Genomic DNA, 10,862 nt, shown 5'->3' with positions numbered 1-10,862 from the left:
AAAAATTGACGGACTAACCATTCAAAATTTGCCACCGTAGCCCTCCGTTGAGAATATTCCACCCCTGAAGCAAACTAAGCCAAGCCCAAGAAAGGCGCACCCCACGCGTGGCATGACAAAAGTCTGAATTAGGGTAGTAAATCCCTTTAATAATTTTGGCACACAAGGAATTCGGGTACTCAATTAATCTCCATCCTTGACGAGCAAGGAGAGCGCGATTGAAGGCCCGAAAGTCCCGAAAACTCAAGCCTCCGTTACGCTTTGACAGACAAAGTTTATTCCAGCTGGCCCAATGAATACCGCGCCCCTCTGGATCACCTTTCCACCAAAAATTACGAATATAGGAACTAAACTTATCACACAATTTGTTTGGAAACAGGAAACACGCCATGGCATAAGTGGGTAGTGCTTGGGCGACCGATTTAATTAGGACTTCCCGGCCGGCTTGGGAAAGAAGTTTGGCCTTCCAGCCTTGTAATTTGGACAGTATCTTCTCACACAAGAAATTGTAAGCTTCAGCTTTGGAACGACCCCAACACGACGGGAGGCCCAAGTATCTAGCATTGGCTTGCATCTGCGGGATACCAAGGAAACCACACACCTCCCTCCGGCGCGACCATGAGACATTACCTGAGAACTGCACACCCGACTTATCAAAATTAACCAACTGCCCTATTGCTTGGCCATAGATTTGTAACAATTTACAGATCTTGGAACACTCCGTTCGATTGGCCTTGACAAAAAGCACCGCATCATTGGCAAAGAACAAGTGAGACAACTTAGGACAACCCCGTTTAATTCTCAAACCTGACAAACGCCCATCATTAATACTACGGTCAATCAATTTCGAAAGAACATCCATAATAAGAATAAACAAATATGGGGAGAGAGGGTCCCCTTGGCGAAGACCACGCAATGGTTTAAAACTAGTCCGCTTGGCCCCATTTACTATCACCGAAAAGGAAACCATGGTGATACATTCCATCACCCATTGAATCCATCAAGAGTGAAAACCCATCTTACATAACAAGGCCTGAAGAAAACTCCAATCTACTCGGTCATAAGCTTTATGGAAATCAACTTTAATCGCCACATCCTCCACCTTCCCTTTACGAATTTTCAATGCATGGAAAGCCTCATGGGCCACGAGAATGTTGTCCTAAATCAGTCTTCCTGCCACAAACGCCGATTGATTTGGCGAGACCACAGTATTAAGAACCCTCTTCAACCGATTGGCAAGGATTTTTGTGATCACTTTTATGTTAAAATTGCATAGGCTGATTGGCCTAAACTGGGATAAGGTTTCCAGCGCCGGAACTTTGGGGATGAGAACCAAATTGGTATGATTCATCTCTTTCAGCAAAACCCCCCCCCCCGAAAAAAAATTTTCACCGCCGCACATAGAGATGGCCCCACAATATCCCAATGTTGATGGTAAAAGAATCCTGGGAAGCCATCCGGTCTAGGAGCTTTCAGTAAACCAAGTTGAAAAATCGTTGTTTTAATCTCCTCATCCACTACTTCTTGAATCAGTAGTGCATTCATTTCTAGGGAGATAACACTATGAACCACATCAAGAGCTATGTCCATTTCCCCACTCCCACCACCAGAAAAAAGATTCAAAAAATAAGTGAACAAATGAGAGTTGATGTCCGACTCCGAACTCAGAAGAGTGCCATCTTCACATTTCAGTTGCAAAATCTGGTTCCGTTGGTGTCGTTGCTTAATTGTAGCGTGGAAAAAAGCAGAATTCCGATCTCCAAAGTTGAGCCAACGCACCCGAGATCGCTGATGTAAATACATTTCCTCCCTCTGCAAGACCAATTCTAGTTCATGGGCCAACTGCTTATAGTGTGCCTCATTATCCAAAGAATAAGGTTAACTCTGTAACTGAGCTATTTTCCCCTGAAGTAAGTCAATATGCCGTTTGCCATTACCGAATTCCTCTGAGCTCCATTCCCATAATCGTCTTTGACTGCGTTTTAGTTTTTGAACAAGTTGAAACATGTGAGACCCCCCTTGATCCCTATCCCATTCGAACTGAATAGTTGCCGCACAACCCGGACTAGTGGTCCAAAGCGATTCAAATTTAAATTGTCTAGGTACCCGGGCCAACGGGACACAACAATTAATAACCAAGGGGCAATGGTCCGAACCAAAACAAATTTCATGAACAACTTGTGCATTCGGAAAAAGGTCCTGCCAATCAACCGTGGCTAAAGCTCTATCCAGTCGTTTTCGAACATTATCATTACCCCCCTGTTGGTTAGACCAAGTAAAAGTGTTCCCCTTAAAGCCCAAATCTACCAGGTTACAATCTGAAATCAGTTCTTGAAAGTCACAAAGTTGAGAAGCATGGCATTCCCTCCCTCCTTGCTTTTCAAAAATGGAACTCACTTGATTATAATCACCAACACAAAGCCATGGATAATGCATTTCCTGTGCCACACCCCTTAAGTACTACCAAAAAGACCTCATTTCCCGCCTACGAGGAGAGGCGTAAATAAAAGAGGCAGCCCAACTCCTACCTGCGGGAGACGAAATAATACACCTGAGAATATTTTGAGATTTAGAGCGAACATCCAAGACAGCCCCATCCATCCACCAGAGGGCAAGTCCACCTGAAGTTCCAATAGGATCCACATAACAACTATTCAGAAAATTGAGGCTTCGTCTGATATGATCCAGCTTAACTCTCTTATTCTTTGTCTCCATCAAAAAAACCACCGAAGGCCGATGGGTTATGCACAACCCTCGTAATACCTGGACTGTCAAGAGACGACCCAACCCTAACAGTTCCAGCTGATAATTAGCATGAGGCCTGTGGCTGTTCGAGGTCAGCCACCACTACCCTTTTAGAATTAGCAAAAATATCCACCCCGCTGGCCGCTGCATTCTGAGACAAGCCGAACCGAGTGCAACAACCAGCATCGCCCAAAGAAACAATCTGGACTGGACCAGTACCCCTGAGGTCTAAGTGACATCGGTCTCCAACATCTGGACTTGAATTTCCACAAGTGAACTCTTTCTCTAGGGCCTCACTCTCTTGGCTAGAACCCGTTCTTTTGGTTTTGAAGCAACAACACATAAAGCCTGTGAATCGGCAATTACACCGTCCAGCTCCGATATATCCCCCTTCAGTTTTTTCTTGGCCACCGAATCGTATAGATCCTCTTCACCAAGAGGCCTCTTCAAGGAGAGGCAATTGAAAACTTTGGAGATGCACAAGTCGGTAATTGAATCACTAGGCCCTGTCCTAACAGGACTAGAACTTAGGCTAAGTTCTTGCACACGAAAAGAAAAGGGATCCTGGGAACCCGTGGGCTTGGAAATAAGTGGAGTAACTTCAGAAGGCTCAGTAACAAAATAAGGGGCTGAGCACGGCAACTCATACTGTTCCGAAGATGGATCAAAATTAGTTTGGGCCTCGCCCACCACATTAGGTGGCCCAAAATTAAAAGTGCAGAGATGGGGAGGCCCACTCACTAACCTTGAATCACGCATGGGTGGATCCAGATCAGGGGATGGGTCCTGAGAAGAAAGAGGCGAGCATGGACATGGACACTCAGACTGAAACGGCTCTGAAGCCCCCAATTCCACTACACGGGATCGTACAGAACGTACCTCCACATTCGCAGCCAGCTGGTGAGAGGTGGGCGTTGCTGTCCCACTCTCCTCATTCCCTGCTACCCCTTGCCGATGCGCCACCGTGCAACTGTTCAGAATGTTCATAGGTGATTCCAGCGTATTGCTTCCCATACGCACATCCTCCGTAGTTCTCCGTTGCAAGCTATGAATCAAATGCAAGCTTCTTGCAGGCCCTGTTTGTTGATTTGGGCCATAGCCAGACTGGAGACCCTCCTCCCTTGATACAAATTTACAGGCCATCTTATCGTGCCCAATACGACCGCAATCATAATAGAATTCAGATAATTTCTCATACTTGTAATACACCTTAAGTCCCTCACCGACGGGTCCCGAACTATCGTACCGATACAAAATAAAACCCTGTAACAGTGGCTTGGTGACATCCACTTCAACGCGTAATCTCAAAAAACTGTGGTGAATTAGCAGTCCATCCGAGGGAGCTTCAACCTCCACTAACCGGCCAATCCTACTGCCGATAACCTCCCCATGAGCACGAGTCATTTTGTCTAAAGGGAGGCCATGAACTTGGACCCAAAAAGGGCTCCACCAAAAATCCAACTCATCTATGGCCTTCCCAACAAATTCCCCATAACAGACCAGGGGGCCTCCTGGAGGACCCTCGAACGATCCTTCAAATCTTCAAACTAGAAGAGAAAGATGTTCTCCTTCCAAGGGGTAACAACAACACCGGCCCGAGATTTCCAAGCAGCAAGAAGGATATTTGTTACCGCTGGTTTGTTCAGGATTTTTGGGGCTAAGATCTTCCCCACCAGACATCGTGGAGAAACATCCTCGCACTCATCCGTGACCTCCAGCAGCTCAAAAGCCTCCATACTCCAACCGAAACACCTCCGTGAACAATAGAGCACCCACAGCACAGAGAAATAAGGAACGGTTGGAAGGACACCAAGGGAAAAACCCTACATAGCTACCATAAGGCAGAGAGAGCTCTCATTCAAGAGAGAGAAAAAAATCTTATACTTAGAGGCTATTTGAGAAGTTACTTTTTTTAATTATTTTTTTGTCTTATTGGCGAAAATATGAGTTGAGAATATTTTTTTATTTTTTACAAAAAAACATGCGAAAAGTAGAGTGAATGAGAAAATATTTTTGAATTTTTTTGTATAAGTTTTTTTTTTTTTTTGACTTTTTTTTTAAATTTTTTTTTAACTTAATAACTAAAATATGAGATTACCAAATGACTCCTCAATTATATATTAAAGTAAAAGTCAATATGTTTTTTTTCAAATCTTGATGGGAGAATTACTTAAAAGTGGGACACAAAAAAAAAATTACAAAAACATTGGAGGTGCACATGATTATGTGATGGGATGCAAGTGAAAAATTGTAGGGATTTGCACCTCTCCATGTTTATGTTTTTTTTGTTTGTTTGTCCAACTGGAAAGTAATTCCCCTAATCTTAAAAGTGTTTGAGAAATTTCAGGTGAATCTCATTAATATTGAATCATTGTGAGTATTTCACATTGTATATTAAAAAAAAGAAGAAGAAGAAGAAGAAGAAGAAAAAAAAAGATGATTAGAGATCTTTTTCTTCTTTTTTTTTTTTTTGTCCCAATACTTTTGTACATTTATGATATGTTAATCTATAATTTCTATATTTGTGATTAAAATTTAGCTAGTGTACGGTTTATGTATAAAAAGAATTTAAGCCACACATTTGTATTTTTGAAAAAAATTATGAGTTTGTAACATTACTAATATTGATGATATATATATATATATACATGCAGATTCAACAATGTTAAAAGATACAACAAAAATCATATCGTCAGCACTAGAATCAGTAAAGGGATTTCCAAGAGAAATGTTAGAGATGATACAAAACTGTGACGTAGATTCATTGACTTTTAATGGTACTCGATATCAAGCCCCATGGGAATTTATAAACGCTAGGTTTATAAAAGAAACAGTGATAGTTGCTGGAGATGCCATGCACGTAATGGGCCCATTTCTTGGACAAGGAGGCTCAATTGCATTGGAAGATGCTATCGTTTTGGCTAGATGCTTAGCAACACAGAGGAGAGCAGAAGTGGTTGTAGACGTCCCCGAACGCCCCGGGAGAGATGAGTCCCGTTCTGTTCATTTGGGGTTCACTACAGTTCAGACTCTCAAATTGTCACGGTTCTAAATCTGAACCAAAGAGTCCAAATCCGGCAAATCGTTTTGAGAAAACAGATTTTGAAAGAAGTGCCAAACATGAACTGCTTTGCCAGATACAGAGTCGCCACCTAAATGTTTTATTTTGGGGAAATTTAGGAAACCCTGACTCGTTTGCCTAAGGCCACGTGTCCGTCATCACCAAAGTTGCCTCGGCTCGGGAACTTGGGTACGATTAGAGAAGGTCACTTCGTGAGCACCCCCACTCGCCCGATCAAAGATCGGCCTCTACTAACCATGATATCTATTTTTGAAAACATTATGCATTCTTATTCCGGTTATTAGCCTAGATTTACTATGTGATGCGCACAGCATACAAGTATAGACTGGATCGTCTGAATTGAAACAAAACATTTCATGTTTATTTTTTAAAGTGGTTTGATGGTGCTGCCCGCAAGTAGGCTAAGACGTGGATTTACCACCCTCGGGTGGGCTTAGAAAAACATCATTTTGCCACTATCTAGTGGGCTTAAAACACACATTTGATGAATTGTTCCAATTCAAATAACCCAACCTTGACTCACAGGCATTCAGGCAGTTATATCACATAAGCATATAGCCTCATGGTAAGCATGCTATTCATGGCAGTCACTCACACGCATGCAAGGATGCTAAAGCATAAAACTTACCGAGTACTCCAAGCCAAAACAGAAGCTAATTAGAAATCCATGCATAATCCTAATTATACGGAAATGCCTAATGCAACACATGCAAAAATGCAACTATAGCAGGCTCGGCTATTCTAAACATGGCATATGAAATGCTACAGCTAATGTGTATTCAACTTGGAATTGAAAATACAATGCAGTTAGTATGATGCGCCAAGCCCGGTGCATGCAAAACAGATGAATGAATGCAAACATGCTATCATACTGTATGCTAATTGAAACATGCCCTAATCTAACCATCATAAGCGGGTAAATAAAAGGGAGAAAGACGTGCGGTTGGAAGACATACATCACACACACGCACACTTATTACAACATTGCCCTCGCGCAGAGGGTCCAAATAAATAATATACAGTCCAAATAAATAATTACAGTGCAAATATGTACAAAACCCTAATTAATTAACAAATTAAATTAGGAAAGCAATAAATTGGCATGCAAGCCAAGAACTGCCTCAAATCTACTCCGGATGATGAATGATGCATGCTCGGGTTGCCTTGTGCGGAGAATCCCTCGCGATGCCCCGGTTTGCCTCTGTTTGCAATTGTTCTTGGAATGCGTGGCAAGCTCCGAAAGGCTATCGATTTTTGATTTGCTGCAACAGAGAGCAACAAAGGGGCATGGCAAAGTATTTTCACATATGTATGCATGACTACTCTTCAGGGAGTATAGTCCTCGGTCCTCGTGCCACCAATCACGCATATCGATGCATGATGGCCGAGGAGTCGAATTGCACGACTCAATATGAAATGAATGCACATATAAACACAACAAAACCTAAACTCCATCATGGATAATTCGGAGTGTCGGTGACTGGGAATTGAGACACGTTCCGTCACTCGAATTACGAAACGTCCCTCGTTTCCCGTGCTCGAGCTAACTCCTATCCCAAGCACAATGCAATATCCATGACATGCATGAATGCAACTAATATACAACCTAGCACGCACAATGCTATGAGATGGCATACACAATGCACGATGTAACAAAGCATACGCAGTGCTATAAAATGAAATGGCATACTCAATGCACAATGGACTTACACCAACATGAGTGGACCTCAGCCACACTCACATTAGTAGCCATGAGATGAAAAATGAGACACTCAAAATGCGTGCACACATGCACGCAAACCGAGGACCGAACCCAAGGCATAGCATGCAACACTAACAAGGCATGGTAAGGCATGAAACATGGTATGCAAACATGTAAATTTCAGTGCTGAAATACGATGCAAAACAGCCCCGAAACATGGAAACATGGCACCCGATACATGGAATGAGACCCGAAACATGAAATTAGGTACATGGAATGACCTATGGCTATGCAAAGAATGCATTATTTGAACACAAAGTGTGAATACAGAATCAAGAAAGTCCCAAAACAAGCATATTTACAGTTTTAAGCAAGGCCAAAAAGTGAACACAAATAGGGCTAAGTTAACATGCAAAAATGGCCCCAAAAGAGAGATAATGAAGCAAGTAGCAGTTTCTGTCCCTAAATGTCCAAGAGCCCTTCAATAGAGTTGAATAGGGGCTCAAAACATGGTACTTTAAAGCTTACAACAAGCCACGAAAACAAACACAAGTATGGCTAAACTATTGTGCAAGAAATGGGCCAAAAGGGAGACAAAGAAGCAAGTGATGGTTTCTGGCCTCAAACAGAGGAGGGCCCTTCAACAAAGTTGAAGAAGGGCCCAAAACATGGTGTTTTATAGTTAGTGACCAAACCCAAAACAGTGCACATGCAAGCTTAAAATACATGCAAAATAAGGCCTAAAAAGAGGTTTAAACACAAAGAGCAAAAAGGGAGCTTCAAAAAGAAAACATCCCTTGATAAAACTTTAAGAGGGGGTCAAAATAAGTCTATTTAAAGTTCGGACCAGAGCCCAAAAATACAAGCACAAGGGGCTAACAAAACATGCAAAAATAAGGCCAAAAGAGGGATAAAGAGGCAAGTGAAAAAAGGAAGCCTCAAACAGTGAAGATCCCTTCAACAATGTTTAAGAAGGGCTCAAAATAAGCCACTTTACAGTTTATAACCAAGCTCAAAACAGTTTAAAAATAGGCCTAAAATACTATGCAAGAAAGAGTCATACAAGAGAGGTAAAGAAGCAAGTGTAAAAAGGAAGCCTCAAAAAGGGAGAGGCCCCGAAACAAACATGAAAAGGAGCTCAAAATAATGCTATTTTCAGTTAGGGTCGGAGCCCAAATATGCAAACAAGAGGAGCCAATATATTAATCAAAAATAGGGCCAAAGAGAGGGATAGAAGACTTACCCTTGAAGACCAATGCTTCAACAACTCTTGGACCAAGTTTGGGAGCCCTTGACCTCTGGAAATGGCCTTGAAGCTTCTGGAATGGAGTGTGGATTGGTTGGCATGGAGATGGAGTAGAATGGATGTAGGATTTGAGAGGTTTTGAGGGTTGGAGTGTAGAGAGAGAGAGATACAATGTAGGAGGCTTAAACCAAACTTTCTAACCCTTCAAAAGGGAGATGGAGGGCCTGGATATATAGGCAAGAGTGTGGGAAAAAAAGGGGGGAAATGTATTTCAAATTTCCCCCCAAAAGTGCAGCCCCCCGGATACACAATCTGGGGGGAAACAAAATACGGATTTGTAATGTACCAGAGGAGGGGAGCAAGGCCGGCCTGGTATTTAAGTTGCAGGTGGCCAGCCGGCCCTTCCCATGGCCGGCCGGCCAAGGGTCAAAAGGCTCAAGAAGTATTAGTGGCCGGCCACCCCAGATTGGTGGCCTCCCATGTGTGCACAACACAACCATGTGGTCAAAAACTGGAGAAAGTAAACCAGGAGAGAGAAAAGCCCACTTTTTTGAGGGGTTCAAAAGGGTCAAACACAATTACTAGCCGGCCATGTGATATTGGTGGCCTCCCATGTGTGTACAACACAAATATGTGGTTTAGGGCTGGAAAAAGTGGCCTTAGGGTGGTCAACATTGGCTTTCAAGTGAGAAAAACGGGCGACGGAGGGCGATGGAGGAATAAAACTGGTTGTCAGAACAATTACTGGCCTCCCACCCTTCTACGACCTTCTTAGCAGTGAAAATAAGGTCTCCACCAAAAATGAGCCCAAACCGATGCAAAATGAAGGTTCGGGGGCCGAAACGCGCAGCCCGAGGCCCCGAAAACTGACTGTTAGGCACCGGAAGTGGTGTTCGACCACGAAGTTGGTCTCTCGAGCCACAATGTCCCTCAAAAGGGAGAAAATAAGATGCATGCCAAAAACCGAAGCAAACGGAGGTGGTTAAGCGGTCCCAAACTGAGGCACACGGCCAACGACTCCGAAAAACCGGAAACCGGACTCCAAACGGGCAAAATGGCCTACGACCACGAAACGTAGCCTACGGCCATTGAGAGATGATCTACGAGACCTCTCCCTCCCTTCGGAAAGAGAAAACAGAGCCTGGTTCGCAAACTGAGGCAAAGCATGAAAGAGTCCGGAAGTCCGGAGGCAAGGCTCGCAGCCGAGACTCTGGAACCTCTGAACGAGCACGATATGCAACATCACCAAGCGCTCAATCGGTGACGTCTGAGTCTTAAGGTCGGTCAAAAATGGGGTGTCTACAGTGGCACTTGATCAATACATTGGGGAGCGAAGGATGAGATTGGTGCAGATTTCTACGAAAACATATGTTATTGGGATGCTTCTAGAAACTTCGTCTTTGGTTGTGAAACTTCTATGCATCGTCTTGATGGTCATCTTCTTTCGTGAGAGACTTGGTCATACCCATTATGATTGTGGCAACCTATAATTAAGTAGAAATTATTTAAGGTTCATTTGGGAAGAACTTTTTTAGCTTAACTTTTTGGCTTTTTGGCTTATTAGCCTAACTAAAGTAGTTATGTTTGGGAAGAATTTTTTAACTTTTTTGTTTTTTTATGAGAGAATGAGTATAATAATTATAGTTTGGATGTGTCATTTTGTCTTATTAATTTATTTAGCCTATTTTTTGTTTTTACGTTTTTTTAATCACAGCCTAAACCCAACTCACTTGCCAAATAGGGACTATCAAGTCCGAAATATATCTAGTCAATGATATTTCATCATTTTGCCTGATGTTTTCTTGATTTTTAAAGTCCATGTATTCATTCAATTCCATGCTATTGATTTAGCACATAGCCACATTTTTAGAAATCATCTTACACGTCAATTAATTACTTTTTCTCTTACTATCATTTATTCAACTACAAAAAAAATTCACAAATCATTTCAAACATAATTTTTTCCATCTCATAAAATAGTTAAAAAGCCAACTAAAATATCTAACTTATTAAAGGTATGGGGTGTCAAGCCCTCTCTCATTTTGATTTTTACAGTTTCGATTATGAAATCTTAATTCATCTAAGAA

At 42.4% G+C, this 10,862-nt stretch overlaps 1 pseudogene; it reads left to right on the top strand.

Moving 5' to 3' along the window:
* The first annotated feature begins 5,407 nt into the window (after positions 1–5,407).
* On the top strand, positions 5,408–10,265 carry LOC145793743 (monooxygenase 1 pseudogene; annotated as a pseudogene).
* Positions 10,266–10,862: the final 597 nt, after the last annotated feature.

This window comes from Camellia sinensis, chromosome 6 (assembly GCF_055761805.1).
Source record: "Camellia sinensis isolate YWXY chromosome 6, ASM5576180v1, whole genome shotgun sequence".
NCBI lineage: Eukaryota > Viridiplantae > Streptophyta > Magnoliopsida > Ericales > Theaceae > Camellia > Camellia sinensis.
The sequence above is the reverse complement of the archived record's forward strand: the minus strand, read 5'-3'. Positions and strand labels throughout refer to the sequence as shown.